Raw genomic sequence first — 20402 nt, 5'->3', positions numbered from 1 at the left:
ATTTTTATGCTAAGCAACCGCCTAAGCTTGGCAATCGGGGGTATCCGGCTATAAGCGTCTATAGGTGGTGGGCGGTGGTATTGGTGGTCTGTGGACTTTACATTACATAAGTACCTAGCTGAATTTTCGGTGTTCCTTTACAAAACAATAAAAAGACGGGATTGTAATTTAGAACGTCTCAACACAACCAAGTTATAATTTGTTAATCAATAATTTCCTTTACAAACAAATAAAAAGACGGGATTTTAATTTAGAACGTCTCAACACAACCAAGTTATAATTTGTTAATCAATAATTCATGTAAAGCATGGATAGATGTCCCGGTCGTCCTTTCAGCAATTATGGCAGCCATAATGTAAACTAAAGTCAAATTTTAGTAGTACCCAAGTAGTTAATAACATGTGTGCCCGATAAGATCTCCATTCTAAAATCTGTATTGGTACTATCTTATCACGAACCGCAACACGACAGAGATTAGAGCCGCATAATCAAGATAAAAAATTGCGTTGTGTAACGCTAAATTGTTTTTGTTACGTCACTTGAACACACGTAATAATAAGTTCTATCTTTTATTATTATTCAGGTACAAGTTAGCCCTTGACTGCAATGTCACCTGTGATAAGTGATGATTCAATCTAAGATGGATGCGGGCGGAACTTAAACTTGGACGGGGTATGGCAGTTTTTACTAAACCCATACCCTTTGGTTTATACACGGCAGCGTACCGGAACGCTAAATCGCTTGGTGGCACGGCTTTGTCGGTAGGGTGGTAACTAGCCACGGCTGAAGCCTCCCACCAGACCAGACCAGAAATTTAGAAATTATAAAATTCCGAACCCTAGCCGGGAATCGAACCCGGGACCTCCCACTAACACGACCACAGCGCTTACCACTGTGCCAGGGAGGCCGTCATCTTCTTTGTTATATAGTCCTTATTTATCCATTGTTGGGCATAGGCCTCCTCACGTGCACGCCATTCTTCATAGTGTTGGGCGAGCCTCCTCCAAATTTTTCCTGCAAGCTTGGTGATGTATGTCACCGGACCAACATAATTGTTCCTTCCGGTACGTGGTCTCCATTCTAATAGCAAACGACTCCATTGGTTCCCCGGGATCGTCATCATCAACCGATAGGCGTCCACTGCTGGACATAGATCTCTTTTAGGGACTTCCACACGCCACGGTCTTGCGCCGCCTGAATCGGCTTCAGCGGCTTCCTGCGACTCGTCTGATGTCGTCCGTCCACCTAGTGGGGAGTCTTCCAACGCTGCGACTTCGGGTGCGAGGTGGCCATTTCAGCACTTTGGGACCACAACGTCTATCGGTTGTACGAACTATGTGCCCTGCCCATTGCCACTTCAGCTTCGCAACCCGTTTAGCTATGTCGGTTACTCTAGTTTTCCTACGGATCTCCTCATTTCTGAATTGAAACTCCAAGCATAGCTCTTTCCATCGCCTGCTGAGTGACTCTGAGCTTTCTTCCCCGAGATAGAGATAAGAAAAAGATAGGAGGTATATAATCTTATACGATGCGGTATCGAACCCTTCGTGTACAAGTCCGACTCGCACTTGACAGGTATTTTGAAGCCCCGAAAGTACGTGTGCGATATCGTTCTCATCTGTGTCATCTATCCTCTATACCGCGTAATGAAAGCTCCCTTTGTTCTCGTGTTCCGTTGACTGCACCACTGTGAATGTAACATTGTTGAAACACCATTGACTGACGCAATCACATGTCCCTATGTACATGTAGGTACGCCACCTGCTCCTAGAAATCGTGAAGGAACTGATAGAAGGCAGGCAAACTAAAAAAATGAATTATGCGGACTGTAAGTTGAAACTCGCTTTTGCTATAACTTGAACACAAATTTTGTTCGGAATGATTCCTCTGGTGCTTAAGAAAGTGCTTAAGTGTACCAGAGGAATCATACAAGCACGAGCGTCTACCGGTTAGTAGCTATAGGTACGTACTTGCGTATAGTACACGATAGATCAAGATGGCAATCGGGGTGGGGACGCCCGGCAAACCCGCACATCACGCCTCCGCGCTATCCCGCATCAAGCTAGCGCGCGGGCTGTGCGGGTGTGCGGGGCGTCCCCACCCCGATTGCCATCTCAACCTGTCGCGTACCTACTATATGTGTTAACGGAAATTTGGGATTGGCACGCGCAATTTTAACTTCTGCTATTGTAGTGTTTTTCCTTTGTATTAAAAATCGTGCACGCCTACGCGCGCTTTTGTTATGGCGTCTTGCCATGCAATGGCCGTCATCATTATAATATGATTTACCCATTATATGAAAATGTTCCTGTCGCATGTAAGAATCATCCAGCAAAAAATGAGATTCTACATTGTAAAGCTAACGATGCCACCGAAACGTGTCCTGTAATAAAAAAATTAAAAACCCACCTACCGTGTTAGAAATGATTATGTAGGTACGTAAACATCAGCCAACGCTCCGCCATTAAAACTGCAAGAGGCGACACTTCACAGAGTAAATTAAAACTGCGCTCCAGTTGGAATACTGACACATGTAACATTTGTGCCAGCCGCACTTTTATTTGTGGGGTTTGAAATATAGATATAGTCCGCGACAGGATGAGGTGGCATTCGGGGAGGGAACGCCCAGCACACCCGCACAGTCCCCGCCCTAATCCGGTGCGGGCAAGCGCGGGTAAAGTGCGGGTGTGTGGCCCTTCCTCATACCCCGATTGCCATCTCAACTTGTCGCGTATTATAACTAAGAAAAGAAAAAAAAGTCAGAAAAGTTTGATAATTGTTTTGAGCTCTACATGCTACGCATTTATTATACGAATGCGGCATCCGAGAACGCAAGGATGCTGTACAAATTAGTATTAAGAGGGCTTAGACGTAGAAAGTAAGACTTTTTTGTATGCGGTTTGTAATCTACAGAGGTAACATGCTCACTTTGTGAGCAAACCCCTTTAAATAGATTTTAATAAACTAGTTTATGCCTACGACTTCGTCTGCGTGGACTACACAAATTTCAAACCCCTATAACCCCAAGGGGTTAACCCCTTATGGGTTGAATTTTAATAAATGCTTAAGCTTCGTAAAATATTGAAAATACGCCACGTCATAAACCAAAATATGCATCTATGGAAGATATTCTATAAAACATTTTTAAAGCTCCATTTTATGATTGAGTCCTATTAAAAAATGGCAACGCAATCACAAGCCTATATTCTGCCATTGAAAGACAAGAGCGACGGCACTTCATGGCGCAAATTAAAACAGCGTTCTAGATGTACCTGCATCGTACCATTTGCGCTATCCAGCCTTTTATTTCCGCTCTATGAATGTCCTTTCACCGCTTCACGATGCTTCACTGTGAACGCATTGTTAAAGTTATCATTAACGCATTTCTGCTGACTTTATTTGTATTATTATTGAAAGAATTTTTTGATCATAGTCACAATCCGAATCCTTGTTGATAGATTGTTATTAGTTATTACCATCATCATCATGATCAACCCATCGCCAGCTCACTAACACTGAGCACGTGGCTCCCCTCAGAATGAGAACGGCATAGGCAGTTCGAGGCACGAAGCGCTGGTCAATTCTAAACTCCAAAGTTTGAAACATCGACGCCAAGTTGCCTGTCTATCGGTATTTTACAGGATATATTTCGGAGAGTGTACCGAAGAACTTTTCGACCTGATTCCTCCTTCACCATTCTGCTATCGTACCGCAAGGCATCGCCAAGGTCTGCACCCGTTGGTACGGAGTCGAAATTCCACGGATACTTACGAAGCCATTTGCCTCCTCATTACTAAATTGAACCGGTAAGATTTGTAACACCCTTCCACCATCAGTTTTCCTCTCCAATTATTATTTAATTTACTTCTATTTCATGTGGAATTTAATATTAAAGACACAAAAAGCACTTAATGAAACATTAAAATTATTTTTATTATAATTTATAGTTTTCAAATATAAAAAGTTTCCAAAAGTCTCAAAATATTGCATATGATCCCTTCGTCTGATTTTCACTGCAGTAAAGCGAATACACCACAAAATATCCGATCGCCAGATCCGACGGCATTGGCCTGATTGATCTCGTTAAACGCTATCGGATTCGATCCCTCAAAGGATTGCTATATTTGTCCAGCCATTAATCTACCGTGATAAATCTTTCAACGAACGCTAAAAGCTCTTTGATTCTATATTTAGATAAGTTTGGAGAGATTTAGAAATGTTGTGAACAGTTGAGCTATCTGCGCTTCTAACCTTTTTAATTAAATATCTAAATCAAAAGTCTTTTAACAAATAGCAATTGGGTAAATCTTAAATTAAGTAAATTATTTAAAGTAGGTAGCTGATGCTCGCGATTTTGTTCGCAAATTATTAGGTTTTTAACATAATGTGGGAAATCGCTGAATATCCGTGATTATAGGTCCGCCTTTGGGATGCAAGCTTTTATATAATCGTAATATTCCTGCAGTTGTGTATTTACTCTTTACAACTAAGACATAAATTAAATCAAGTAGCATATTCAACAAAGCTCCATATACCTAATGGAATGAAGTCAGAGACTGCCTGTAAGCCAGACTGTGCTGTATACCCAGTCATTTAATAAGCGTCGCGACAGACATATACATAGTTGACTTAAATAGATTGTCTGGTCCTTTATTCATTTGAATATTGTAAGTCCGTGTGATGCAATCTGTTTCAATATGGTATTTTACCCTTTAGTGTCTTAATTTGATCCTAAAGTGACAATAAACTACCAAAAAATTTTATTTAAATTTTATTCGGTCGATAAGTGAAATAAGAATGCCTTTAAATTTCACATTTCAAACGCCGCGAAAACGCTACCCGCCATCTTTTCAGGTCCATAAGCTGTCATGACGTCACACGGATTGGCAAGCAACGGTGTTTTCTAGTGAAATATACAACTTCAATCCATGTGACGTCACAGTCGGATTAACATGGCGGCTACGGTAAATGATGATACTTCGGTTCTGCATAGCTCCTTAGCCGCAAACCACAGAGTAAGTAGACACGTCTAGTAATCTCCGGGTGCACTTAAAGAACCAACTTTCCTACGGATGCTGTATTGTCGGTGACCACAGCCTCCGAATAGTGGAAAACAGCTGTCCCCGTTTTGCGAACACTGGCAGCATAGGTAGATACTTTTTTCAAATGTCATCAGCGTCCAAGCACAACAGTCTGTAGATATAACTGTTCTAGTGCTGCATACATCCTTAGCGTCAGTAAAATTCTCACAGTGCGTAAGTCAAAAAGTCTACTTTACAGGAGAGTAATAAAACTGTATAAAATCAACAACGGGAGTACATAGGTTTCTTGACAGACAGACAGACAGACAGTTAGACAGACAAACAGACAGACAGACACGATGGCCACGGACAAACAAGTGATCCTATAAGAGTTCCGTTTTTCCTTTTGAGGTACGGAACCCTAAAAAAATTACCTCGCCTTATGCTAGACTTATACCTAGATATTAAACTTCTAGCCGTAACTACTACACTAGAATTTCGTGCTTAATGCTGGAAATCAAAATCTGAAAACAAAGAAAAGTAATCACTAACTCCCCAAAGATTCTCTTCAGCGATCCTCTAATCTTTTGACTAGCGTAGTTTCAATGGTAATCGAACCAGCTTGTTTTTACATCTTCTTATTTAAAAATATCTAATTCGACCTTATAAAACCCACGTTAAAGTTCAAAATAGCTTAACGGTTAAACGACAAAATGTTAGTTTTATTTTATAAACTAGCTGATGCCCGTGGGAACTCTTCGATTTTCCGGGACAAAAAGTAGCCTATGTCACTCTCCAGGACTTTATCTATATCCCTGCAAAAAATCACGTCAATCCGTTGCACCGTTTCGACGTGATTGAAGGACAAACCAACAAACCAATAAACCAACAAACCAACAAACCAACAAACACACTTTCGCATTTATAATAAGGGTACTGATTGCCCGCAAGCTTTACATCATCAGCGTTTTTGAATAAGGAAAAATGTTTCATGGAATCTACTCAGCACTTGGTTTAACATGGCGCGGGCGTCTACACAAAACCATCTAAAATGCTATGTTTATTTACTACCTATATTATTAGTAGTAAGTACCTATATTAAATTCCATTTTCATATACTTTATTTAATTATAATATAGCAAGCATATTATGCTTTACCTAAATAGTAGTCACTATGTAGTGTTTTAACCTAATGATAAGAAAATAACTAGAATATATCTGCTTAAGTAGACATATTACCCAATGATATTAGAAGAAATTGATATTACCTATATACTTTATCATTACATTATTATTTACTAGTAGTAATCATCAGCAATAATCCTTGGAAATGCCTGAAAACTTGACTGACAACTGAGTTGACCCTCGCTCGATCGAATTTGATTCTCGCTCGGTCCTCGTATTGAGGTTGACATCTAGAGTGCGGACTTTGACTTTGCTCAGACCGTAGCTCAGAACTGGCTTAAGACATTGTGTAAAACGAGACAGCGTTATATTGCAATGAGACTGAAACTTAAATCTAAGCAAAGTCAAAGTACGCTCCATTAGATTTCAGCCTGATACACTTGCTTAAAGCTAAGGACGCCCGCCCGTGCGAAGCCGGGGCAGGATATAACGAAATCCATGTGAATACTGCACGCGTTTCAATACGTCTGTTTACCTTTATGTACATTGTTCGCTGAAACATGAAAATTATCGTATGCACGATAAACATGACCCAGTTTCAGGGATCATTTTTTGCAAAAAAAGCTTTTATGCAAAGGCACATTAACCCAGAAAAGTTCGGTTTTGTTTAACTTTAAATGTGCTTTACTGTGGCTTTGCCGCTGACAGTAAACCGCAAGCGAAAAATAGCTTTTGTCAGATATTCTGCTATAAATAAAATACCTATAGTACCTACGTGACAGTTTGAAATGGCAATCGGGGAGGGAACGCCCTGCACGCCCGCAGAGCCCCCGTGCGAACCCGGTGCGGGCGAGAGCGGGTGACGTGCGTGATAGACGTGATATAAATTTGGTGAAGATCTGATGAACATCTTCGAAGATAGATAATGCAACTCCTCAACGGATAAGAGTAAATTGCTCGCGATCAGTGTAATAGCTTAGTAAACAGTAGATTTTTAACCAGGCATAGCATATTTTAATAGGACTGAACTGCTGCTGTAACTATAACCGGCTATTTTGAAATCTAAATTAAGTTGAATTCAGAGAGTTAGATAAAACCTCAAACGCAAAGAATCACAATCGTATTTCATCCCACGATTCATTATTCAAAAGATTAGATAATATATCATTCAATAGCCACATTATTCTGCCCACGGCCTTTAGAGGTACATATATCCAGAGGGATAAATGGAGATTAATCGGATTACTGCACGTTATGGAAGTTCCCATATGTAATATAATAATTAATCGTGTTGTATCCGTACCGTATCCAATCTAATCCATAATTTGACTATCGAACCTTTTAGGGTTCCGTATCCGTACCCAAAGGGTGCTAACAGAACCCTATTAATAAGTTTGTTTTTGTTGTTATAGCGGCAATAGAAATACACATTCTGTGAAGATCTCAACTCTCTACTTATTACGGTTCATGAGATACAGCCCGCTGACAGACAGACGGACGGACGGACTGACAGCGGAGTCTAAGTATTAGGGTCCTGTTGGCACCCTTCGGGTACGGAACCCTAAAAATGAAGGGTTGGGATAGAACCTCACATAAAGTTTAGAAAAAGCGGTGAATCCAATATTTATGAGGAACTTTAAAATAACCGTCATTTCAGATTTATCATCTACTCTAATAGTAAATAAAAGGTCCATAGTAACAATAAAGTTAGGCATCAAAAACATTGAATATACTATAGGTATATTATATACAATTTGTGACCACTTTTCCAAATCTAGGGCAAGCACTTCTGGCTTTCTGTTGTGAGGACTTAGGAGTGTCTTGGAAGTTAGAAACATGCAACCTGCCAACCTAAAATAGGGCACAGCTATGGAGAGGTCCTTAACTCATTTCTTTATCTTTGTAACTTTGCCGGCTTCAAATTAAAAATCTAGTTATCTCGGCAAAACACGTTGTGCCCGCTGATTTCTTGAAAAACGTTAGACAAAAGAATGTATTAAAAATCCAATAAAAATCTCATGATTTCAAATATTATCTAATATTAAAGCTCATAAATTAAGCCCATGTATTAATATTACTAATATTATTTTATTCTTTGCAGATCTCTACAAATAACGACCTAATATTATTGGTAAGTGAAAAATACTGTAATATTCTTGATTGTACTAAATAGTGTAATCTCTTGATGGCTTAATAAACTACTAGGTATCTGGAAAATCACTCGTGATAAGAAACCTTCACGCAAGTGCCAACAACAACTGTACAAAATTTCAACTCAATCAGATGAACAACATGCGAACGCATTGTAACAAACGAACATACAAATATTTATTTTAACATATTAAGTATTGCTGTCGAGTTTATATAAAAAGTTTCATGCTTACCTATGTAGTTGGTATTCGAAGTGAAAGAGTCAGTCAGAAAAGCAGGCGAATTATTCGGTATTTTTAGATGAGTTTGGTTAAAATGTCCTCTCATATTAAACTTGCGCGTGGATATGGATCACAACGCGTAGAGGCTTATCGAGAGTTTTAGTCTTTTAACTAACCTAACTGAAATATTAACTTGATCGGGGAATAAATGCTATTTCAACCACTTGATTGAAATAACGACCTAAACACAAAAAGTATTTAATAGTCGTCGAGTCTCGAGTCAGAGCGAGACTGCTTTCAAAACGGTCAAACACCCGCATTTATACAAATCGATTCAAAATGGCTGCCCGCCACAAATCTCGTGACATCGGATGAGTCAAATAATGTCCAATTCATTAAACTAACTTCAATAAATAAATTGATAATCTTGATCATTACTTTGAATTCAAACCAATTCTTTAAAATAAGCTAAAAATAACTAGTAATTTAGTCAGTGTTGCTGACAGAAGTAAAGACAAACTTATGTAAAAGTATAAATAAATGGCCTAAGAGCCAGTGCGTGTCAGACCTTCCTTATTTTATGAAAGCTGAAAGCTTTGCGTATTGTTCCCAACACTGGGAGGAACGTTTGTTTGGATGTTTGCTTTATACACCTTTATTACCTGTTATCTCCCAAAGTCACCATGATCCAAACAAACGTTCCTTCCAATGTTGGGGACAATACGCAGAGAAACTTTCAGCTTTTATATAACAAGGAAAGCCTGGCACGCGCTGGCTCTCTCTCTAAAATAATTAATCAGTCATGAGAACCTGTGGGAAAATAAATAAATTTATGTGAGAAATCATTAGAGTCTTTCCACATATCACTCAACTGTTGAGACATAAAAAATTGCATTTTTATTAATTCGCAACGTTTCACGGTCATTAAAGACGATTACTTGTTACAATAATTACCTACAGAGCTTCTGTAGCCCTTAATTGGCAATGAAAGGGGAGACTTTTAATTACATCTATTTGTTAGTATTTCTTACGTGGGAATTATATAAATCGAATGTCTGAATCACCAAATAACCTTTAAACAATTAATAAAGACGTTTTGGCAGATATCCAATACAACTGTAAAAACTCCTTTTCGGAGTCGATTAAAAAAATATTATCAAACGAACATCGACCTCGTTGCCAGCGAAATGGAAACTGGCAAGAGACTGGCAATTACAGCTAACTATAAAAGTCTATTTTTCCTAAGCTGATCACAGGTATAACTTCACAGAAACACGTAAGTGATTTGCACGGCGCTTAAGACGTTTCTATTGCGACCGAACAAAGTCCAGGGACTTTGGCGGAATTCCGCGGAAAGAAAAACGCGAGCAGAACTTTTCTCCGGCATCTTGCTCACACTGATATGGTGATTCCCTAACATTCTAATGTCACATTGTAGCGGAATTCCGCTAGATTTGTCCCTGGCGTTAGAAAAAGCCTTTATTTCAACTAATGTAGGGTGTAGTGTAAGTATGGTGTTAACCCTCAACAACACTCTCTTTTTTTAGTCAGTTTAGTCTCGTGGGAAACGTAGGTCTTCCAGCAACTTATATCTCCTGAACTACATCCAAGCAACAATGGTGAAAAATCTTTATCCTGCTAGGACTTTAAAAGTGATGAGAATACAATGGAGACTCAGCCACATCTCGTTCAAAAGAATAAAAATGCCAACAAAAATATGGCTGTTGGGGTACCCTACTCCCCCAGGGGCTACGAGTCTTGTTAAGGGTTAAGTAGTGTATTCTATTCAGATCAAAGTGTAAGCTTCACTTTGCTTAGAAGCACTCAAAGCACGGTGCAATATCAGCTGTACAAGGTGTATCCGTCAGCGTTGTTTGTACATCCGGAGTACAGAGTGCGTACAAAGTGGCACGGATTCACTCATAGTGCATACTGCACATGTGTGGGAACTTAGTACACACATGCGGCAAGGTGCAGCTGTTGGACTGTGGGAACATTTTCAGAGGCGATCAATTCTAATTCAAAATTATGCTTTTCTATGTTTATTTATATAAAACTTTACAAACTCTTTTGGGGCGTCAAATAGATATCTGCCTGTTGGTAATAAATCTATTATATCGTGCCGAGTATATTAGGAACGTGGATTCTTCTGAGAAACACGCCAAAACTGATATATGTCGTATAATTTTAAAAGATAAGATCCTTTATTACATTACTGCTTATTGTGAAATTCCTCCCAGTTCGTCGAGCGTCTATTACGAGTATCATGCGGTTTGGGCTCGAATTTAATTAATACATATGTAGATTGTAGGTACTTAATAGGTATATTTTAGTCATGATATATTTCCATATTATACCACTATTATTTAGTCGTAGTAATAATAATACGTAAATATAGATAGAACTTTTTACGGGTCTGCACCTGGTCAAAACACAAAATGTTATAATGACGCTTATTCTGTTGTAATAGAAAGTAAAACTATTATGCTTCAATTTTATTTTGTTATATTTTCGCTAATGTTATAGTTGTTTTTTGTAGGTAGTCCATATTGCGAGCACATTCCGTGGTAATGGTATCTTAAAATAGAATAAAACTTTCCTACACACTGTTAGATAAAAATTGTTTTTCACAGCCAAGCTTTTTCATAAAATATTCAATGAACAACGTACATAAAACACCGGATCCAACCTCCGCATGTAAGATGTATGATCTGAAGTATTCGTCATTCTCCATTCAGCCGTTGCGTGGGCATCAGTTTCATAATGTGTAGAATACACAATGGGGTCCTTAGACAAAAGGACTTGCTGGATAGTGGATACACGCTTGAAATGCCGCCTCACAGCAAACAAAGGCGAACTGGGCCAGTAACGATCTCGAGACATTCGTTCTTCTTTATAAAGTGTGAAACTTTTCTACTATTGTTTCTTGTTACATGTAACTTTTCATTTCAATCAAAAGATGATTTTAAACACTTAATGTTTTGATCTCTAACAATATTAAGTAGGCATACAATTGTAAAAGTTTATCTGTTTATTTGTTTGTCGAAATTCAAAGAACAAAACTTTTGCTGTTGAGAATTGCTACTTTGAGAATAATAATCACCTATTTTCATCAAATGATATTAAATATGTATTTCATGTACAACTTCTCACACTATGATAATATGTCAAGACCACAGGTCCAGCTCTACCATCGGTTCGGAAAGCAGGTTCTATTGAGAAGAGAAACTTGCCGATTACAATAATATATCGGTCACCGCAGCGCCAACTTCTGCTGAACTTATCAGCACTTCTTTAATTTTGCTCGTTATAAGAGAGAGAGTGAACTTGAGCATACAGGTAGCCCGTAGCTATAGCAGCTATTTTTAATCGCCATAACGATGTTTTTATACTCGTACGTTATGTTAGAGTCAGCTGTGTTCACACACTGTTCGTCATCTGACACCCACACTCGGGTAGATAATAAAAGATCAGACGTGCTGAAAGATTGACGACCTTGTGCTTACCTACTTTCTCTACTTAAATTACGAAGTAGGTAATTTAATATTGCAAAATTAAATTTTACCGATTAATTCATTTTCGGTTTTCAATTTGAAACAATACAATACCTACCTATTGAAAAAATTGGTTATGGATGTGGCTTAATTGGCTTTGAACAACGCGGTTTATACAATTTGCATTTGTAATGTGAACTAGATCCCTTGGTAGCTGCACCAATCTTTTTTATAAATTCAAAATCTGTATTAATAATTCAAATTTACTTATATTATAAATGCGAAAGTGTATCTGTCCGTCTGTTACCTTTTGATTTGTACAGAAATAGCTTACCATTTTACATGTCATCCCGAAAAATAGAGTTAGGAATTTTCACTAACCTACAATCCATGCGTACGAAGTCGCGGGTATAATCTAGCAGCTTATAATTTGTATAATTGGTACATGTTCCTACAGCTCCAGCTGAAAACACACACGGTTTATGTGCCAAGGTTCTTAAAACACTACACTTTTCAATGAATCTTTTCTTTCGTAAAATATGTAATAGACACTATTAATCAGTACCCTTATTACAAATGCGAAAGTGTGTTTGTTTGTTGGTTTGTTGGTTTGACCTTCAATCACGTCGCAACGGTGCAACGGATAGACGTGATTTTTTGCATGGGTATACATAAAGACCTGGAGAGTGACATAGGCTACTTTTTATCCTGGAAAATCAAAGATTTCCCACGGGATTTTTAAACCAAATTCCACGCGGATGAAGTCGCGGGCATCAGCTAGTTCATAATAACATATAATCTTGTTATAATTATATATATGCTACTTATATATATAATGCTATATATATGGAGCCTATGTCCTTATTCGGAATGTAAGCTAACTCTATACCAAATTTCATCAAAATCGGTTTAACTGATGGACTGTGAAAAGGTAGCAGACAGACAGACACACTTTCGCATTTATAATAATATTATGGATTATGGATTATGGATATTATGGATTATGGATTCTTTTTATCATAATATTATTACGTATTTGTAAGGCGAAAATTTACCAGTTAGTATCTCAAATACAAAGCTATTACGATACGTAGTCGAAATTCCATGAATACGTACGAAGCGATTTGCCTCCTCATTTCTGATTCGAACCGCTGAGATTTGGAACACCCTTCTAGCATTTCAGTTACAGTCTCCTATTTTTAAAACGATGATCTTTTATTATTTACATAATTTAGTGTTAAATAAGATATTAGTGATCATGTACTTTCTCTTATTTAACTTTGCCAAAGTTGTAATCAGATGAGAATTCTGCGAAGTTAGACGACTCGTCGCATTCTATCCGCAATGTCATTTGTCTGCCTTAATTGAATTTTCTTTCTATTAGAAAAATGTAATTTAGTTCTGCTACAAAGAATAAGATTGGGTGTTACATTTTTTACCACATTCTTATAAGAACTACAAAAAACAGGCTCGCGCAACGAGGGTTCCGTAATTCAGTCGTATTTTTTCGACATTTCGCATGCTAACTCAAAAACTATGATGCATAAAAATAAATAAAAATCAGTTTAAGAATGCACAGGTGAAGACCTTTCATATGATACCCCACTTGAATAGTTATCGTACTTCGAAAATTGAAAATACTAATTATTAGTTAAAGACCACAAATGATTTTTTTTGTGTGATGTATACACAAATTCACGGTTTTCAGATTTTTCCCCCAATGCCAGCTGTAAGACCCATCTTCCTGCCATATTTCATGATTGTAGGTCAACGGGAAGTACCCTGTAGGTTTCTTGACAGACAGACAGACAGACAACAAAGTGATCCTATAAGGGTTCCGTTTTTCCTTTTGAGGTACGGAACCCTAAAAATTACAAAAACAGTTTCAACTAACTGACCCGTCCCGGCTTCGCTTCAAGTATTATGTTTTAAATCGGTAAATATAGTATTATTTTATACTATAAAATATGTGCATTCAAATTAAAAGGTACCTATTTAATTGCGAAGTTGCAAAACACACTCGACGCACGTTTCGCCCCGATCCGCCCGAGTGTGTTTTGGGATTTGTGTGGTGCTGTGTGGTGGTGGTGCGTATTGCTTGCCTGGTGGCTGCTTTTACCTGCATGTTTAGCAGTGGGAGGGCGGGCGGTGCATTTCGCATGCTGCATGTTGCACCATACAGATTTGAACTGTTTCAGCGGATTATAGCAAATTAAGCTTTTGATTTATAATATTATTTAATAAAGTTACATATAAGCTTTTCAAAATATTATCAAAAATAGTAATACAACCTCGTATACTAGAGCCTCAATAGCTCAACCGGTAAAGGAGTGGACGGTAAACCGAAAGGTCGACGGTTCAAACCCCGCCCGTTGCACTATTGTCGTACCTACTCCTAGCACAAGCCTGACGCTTAGTTGGAGAGGAAAGGGAATATTAGTCATAACATGGCTAATATTCTTTTTTTTTTTTAACTTAATTCACTCAAATTCATTTTATCAATTTAGTTTAGTAAGTTGTAAAGCACAAAGCTTTTTGTTCCTAAGCTCTATCCATCATCCATTCATATATTATGTATCTACTATATTTATATGCCTATCCATGTGATAAAAAATAACATACTTTGTGATATATACGAGATAGGGAGAGGGGCCATTTCCTATTTTCTGCGCTATTATGAACTAGAATTTCCATCTCCAGGACATTATCTCCATTATTAGCTCGTTGCACAGGCTGATAGGATAGGAGCAGTTTTTTTCGGAATAACCTACTTTCCGGTGTGATATTACAAAAGAGAAATGAGTACCTAAAACCAAATATTTTTATTGTGAATAAAAAGTATGTTATGTTGTTTAGGGTTCCGTACCCGAAGGGTGCCAACGGGACCCTATTACTAAACCTCCGCTGTCCGTCCGTCCATCTGTCTGTCCCGTGTATCTCGTGAACCGTAATAGATAAGGGTGAAATTTTCACAGAATAAGTATTTCTATTGCGAGTCCGACTCGCACTTGACCGATTTTTTAATGTAATTGGAAAAGATATAATGTACGTCGATCTGAATTAAACTAAAACACAAAATAAAATAAAACCGGAATTCGGCAGAAATATAAAATATTGTTGTAAAAAGCATGTGATTATCACATGCTTTTTATAATTTAAGCTGATTACCAATCCCATGATTTAAACCTTCAAAATATAATCGGTACCTAGTAGGGTATTAGAATAAAAATTAAAATCATGAGTTTCAGCCCGTTAAGCTGAAAGAATTGTAAACTTATTTTTGTGTCTAAATCTTTATAAATAAAACTCAATTGCCGCATATCACGAAAGATACATCATTTGAGAACGGCTTGATAAGGTTTGCTTGAAAGAAAATTTCTGGTAAATTCACCGGACGATAATGACGGCAAATTTGGATGGAATTTTTGTATGAAAATCTCAACAGACTTCTGATTTCATTATTAGTAAGTTGCACCCTTGCGAAGCCGGGACACGGGTCGCTAGTCAAAAATAAATAAATAAGTAACTCAACATGTGACTTTGAAGAACGAAACAAAAATATAAGTAAAAGTTCTACCTAAATTCTTCATTCCAAGTTCTACAGAATGTTCTACAAACATTTCTTTTTCCCTAATCTTGTAAATAGGCCCTTAAATTGGCATAAGAATAATCATTTCTCACAATTACTGGTATTATATCCCGCCCTAACATAATATCAACATTATTAGCTTGTTGCACTGAGTGATGTGGGAGGGCTGGGAATGGGATGAGTGTGTTGGATACTGGGGAACAGGAGTGTGCCCAGCCAACTGGGTCGCTCTAATCTAATACAATCTCTCTATAGATCGCAACGCTTCAAGGAAATTAATTTATGGGCGACACACGCGCTTTAATAAGTAGCTAAAAGTGTATACTAAAATATCTATCTAATTACTAGATGATGCCCGCAACTTCGTCCGCGTGGATTTAGGTTTTTTTTAATCACGTGTGAATTCTTTGATTTTCTAGTATAAAAAGTACAGGTCTTTAACTGTACTAAGCAAAAAAATCACGTCGATCCGTTGCTCCGTTGCAACGTGACTGAAGGACAAACTTACGATGTTGCACAAGCTGAGCTTTCAATCGTTCATTCTCAACTTGTGTGCCAATGTTTCCCATCACTATAGGCACAGAGTAGGACTATAGGTAGGTATAGTGACAAATATAATCACGTGATCTGACGCCATATTTGTTTACCTTAAATGCACTGGCTATTCAAATGGACTTTATCTGTGTTCCACTGTAGCGGCTAAACTACTAGGCCAATTTTTATGAATGAGGTGTCAATTAATTCGTTGTTGTGTTGTTATGATCCGGGTGACATAGGCTACATTTTATACGAACAAAATCGATGTTACGGATGTTACATCCAAAAAATGGGGGTTTAAATTTTTTTTTTGCTATTGTATCAATTGGGATGTCAAATGAAAGAGAAAAATTACTTAAATATAAAAATAGTATACTATTAAAATATACCAAGCGACAGAAACCCAATTTTACTATAATATTTCAGCGTTTATTAAGACTTCGTAGTCGGGTTTTAGTTTTCTACTTTATCTTGTTGATGCATAAGATCATTGACATAAACATATACCTACTTAATGATTTTATGTGTAAATAAAATAGAATTGTGCACTAATAACTTTTAATTAATTTAAATAATTATTACAACTTAACAACTTGTATATGCCAACGTAAGCGTCCAGAGATCACACTTGAAAAGTAGAAGGCATTGAGCCATAGGCACAGTGCTATAACAATGAGTACGGGTAACATTAGTAAGAGGCTTCAAATTTTACATCTAACACTCCCACTAAATTTAAGCCTTAAACAACAAAATAAACTGTAACAAAAATTAAACAACAGAATGACACATTTAAAATTTTAAGTATTAAGTGTTACCAAGCCAATCTTTTCTCTTAACAATCAAAACTTGTCTCTACTCAAAGTTTTAGTAAAAATATCAGCGTACCTACTGATTACTACTGCAAACATACTTTAATTCAATTACTTTATCATATTACTTTTCTTTTACAAAATGATACTTAATATCGATGTGTTTGCATCTTTTATGAAGATTAGCATTTCTTATAACACTTACAGCACTCTGATTATCTAAATTTAGGCACAATGTCTGTTGTTTATATTCACCAATATCACTTAATAACTGTTCAAATGGCTTCTTTGGTAGCTGCACAGGCTGCCATGAATTCAGCCTCTGTTGTCGATAGAGCTACAGTTTGCTGACGTTGGCTGGACCAAGTTACTCCTGCTCCGTTCTTTATGAATACATAGCCCGTGATTGAGCATCTGGTGTCAACATCATTGGCATAGTCTGCATCTCAGTAACCCAGTATTTCTTGCATTTCTCTATTTGCATTCCGACAAAATTACTAACTGAGCTTGTTTTTATTTCAAAAATTGTTTGCAAGTCACTGATAAGCTGATTTAATACAGACTTATTCGTAGAAAACAATAGGCCGTCATCCACATATAAACATAAATAGCATTTTGTTCCATTTACATTGCCCATATAAACACATTGGTCGGCTTTGCTATTGACAAGCCCACATGTTACTTTTGCAGGTTAGACCTACTGGTGGAGACATAAATATATTCTCTTCTAATTCTCCATAGAGAAAAGCAGTTTTAACATCCAATTGAATAATTTCTAGATTATATTCAACAGCTAAAGACAATAATAAACGGATTGAGTCATACCTGACTGTCGGAGCAAAAGTTTCCTTGTAATCTATACCTTCAGTTTGTGCATAACCTTTGGCACAAAGTCGTGACTTGAAGCGTGGACCCGTTGGCTCGTCTTTGATTCAGAAGACCCATTTACATCCAATTACCTTGGTGTCTGATGGTTTTTCTACCAATGTCCAGGTTTCGTTCTTCTCATGAGCCTCAAGTTCTTCACTGATAGATTTTCTCCATTTATCTGCATCGCTTGAACTCAATGCATCACTATTATGTTTCAGGAGCTGTACAGAATAAAACATCTTCACTGTAGCACAGGTAAGTATTCTCTGGTTTCCTGGTACTTATTTTATTTCTAGGTCTCAATGTAATGTGTGAAACCAGCGGAGACTCTATACTAGACTCACTACTTTCATCAGGTAAGTACTCGCTTTCCGATTTATTTTCAGTAACTGTGTCTTGCGAGCTGTCCGAGGAATCCTCTTCACTATCACAAGAATCACTCTTCTGGTAAGTTTCTGTTGCATTCAACTCCACGGGCACATAATTTATTTTGACAGTAGATTCTAGGAAAGTAGCATCTCTACTTTTAATCACGGTCTTGGAGTTGGGTACAATAAACCTGTAACCTTTGGTATTATCACAATATCCAATGAAAATCATCTTCTGAGCTTTAGAATCCCATTTCTTTAGTTTTTCTTTAGGTAAGTGAACCATGGCTTCAATATCAAACGTTTTCATGTGACTTACATATGGTTTTCTACTTGATTTCTGAATTCCTTTACTTTTTCTACAACTTGTGTTTTGTTTTGTATAAATTGACAAAAATCTTCTTAGATTACATTCAAAAATGTTAAGAAATATCTACTACCACCCAGTGATTTGGTTTTCATAAGACCACAGACATCTGAGTGTATGATAGTCATGTTTGCTTTCCTTCCTTGCATGTTGCACATGCAAAACTAACTTTCTTTTCTGATAAGCAAACACCTACTGTATTTTCTTTCGTTTTTCTTTAGGTAAGTGAACCATAGCTTTACATCCAAACGTTTTCAGTATTTTGATCCGATGATTTAACTGGTTTTCTACTTGATTTCTGAATTCCTTTACTTTTTCTACAACTTGTGTTTTATTTCATTTAAATTGACAAAAATCTTCTTAGATTACATCCAAAAATGTTAAGAAATATCTACTACCACCCAGTGATTTGGTTTCCATAGGACCACAGACATCTGAGTGTATGATAGTCATGTTTGCTTTCCTTCCTTGCATGTTGCACATGCAAAACTAACTTTCTTTTCTGATAAGCAAACACCTACTGTATTTTCTTTCATCTTTTCCAGACTATTTAAGTTCAAATGACTCATTAAATGGTGCCACAGGTAAGTATCTTGCTCGTCAACTTCAGACATGCATGCATAGCCCTTAGGGGTATTCAGCCGGTGCATGTTGTTGATTAAGCTGGCTGTTGCCACTCTCTTATTTTGGCTATTCAAAATAACACAGTCCTTATTATTAAATATTACTTGGCCACCATAATTATTTGACTTACTGATAGTAAATTTGTAGTAAGTTCCGGCACATACAAGACATCTTTAAATAAAATTTTGTTTCCTTCGCCTTTGTCATTGCTAACCTCTAAGCAAATTTCTCCTGAACTCATAACAGGTAAGATTTTTCTTTCATTTTTTCAGACTATTTAAGTTCAAATGACTCATTAAATGGTGCCACAGGTAAGTATCTTGCTCGTCAACTTCAGACATGCATGCATATCCCTTAGGGGTATTCAGCCGGTGCATGTTGTTGATTAAGCTGGCCGTTGCCACTCTCTTATTTTAGTTATTCAAAATAACACTCGGAAATAATAAAATAGCAAATTACAAAATGTTACTTGGCCACATGAGTCATTAAATGGTGCCACAGGTAAGTATCTTGCTTGTCAACGTCAGACATGCATGCATAGCCCTTAGGGGTATTCAGCCGGTGCATGTTGTTGATTAAGCTGGCAGTTGCCACTTTCTTATTTTAGTTATTCAAAATAACACACAGAAATAATAAAATAGCAAATTATAAAATGTTACTTGGCCACCATTGTGATTTGACTTACTGATAGTAAATTTGTATGAAATTTCGGCACATAAAAGACATCTTAGACTAAAATTTTGTCATTGCTTACCTCTAAGCACCTCTGACATCTTGCAAAAGTTTAGACTTTACTGAGTCTGCCGATATTTGCATACCTGAGCTTTCATTTGCTATCATCATAGGCTTATAGTATTCAGGCAGACCTGAGAGTAGCGATGTTCCCAACCACTCATTATCCACTTTTAAGCCTATATTTCTTAGCTTATGAACTGTCGTGATGATCTTGCTTACGTATTCCTTTACGTTTTGGCATCGGTCAAGTGTCGTAGTGCACAAGTCACGCAGCAGACCTACTCGGCGTGTCAGCCCGGAGTCGTCAATGGCACGTGATAATTTATCCCAGACCTCTTTGGCTGTCTTCGCTTCTTGAATGTGTACGTTATCAATTGTATCAACCAATGTGAGTGGATTAGCTGAAGACATTTTTGTGAAAAATTATAATAAGAGTTATGGGGGCGTGGCACACGTTGACGCGAGGTTATGTTCCCGACAATGTTCACTTT

The 20402-nt window shown here is 37.4% G+C and overlaps 1 protein-coding gene across 2 annotated transcripts in view; it reads left to right on the top strand.

Annotated features, from left to right (window-relative positions):
• Positions 1 to 20402, top strand: part of Arl4 (ADP ribosylation factor-like 4) — an 83681-nt gene that overhangs the window by 29100 nt on the left and 34179 nt on the right. Inside the window, exon 2 of one of the 2 annotated variants that reach the window (XM_069503129.1) lies at positions 8248 to 8277. The exons of the other annotated variant lie outside the window; for it this stretch is intronic. The gene's annotated coding sequence lies outside the window, so the exon portion shown is untranslated. The remainder of the gene's footprint in view (positions 1 to 8247; positions 8278 to 20402) is intronic. 2 annotated transcript variants of the gene reach the window in all.

This window comes from Maniola hyperantus, chromosome 14, assembly GCF_902806685.2.
Source record: "Maniola hyperantus chromosome 14, iAphHyp1.2, whole genome shotgun sequence".
In the NCBI taxonomy this organism is placed as follows: Eukaryota; Metazoa; Arthropoda; class Insecta; order Lepidoptera; family Nymphalidae; genus Maniola; species Maniola hyperantus.
This window is presented reverse-complemented; position numbering and strand designations above follow the sequence as displayed.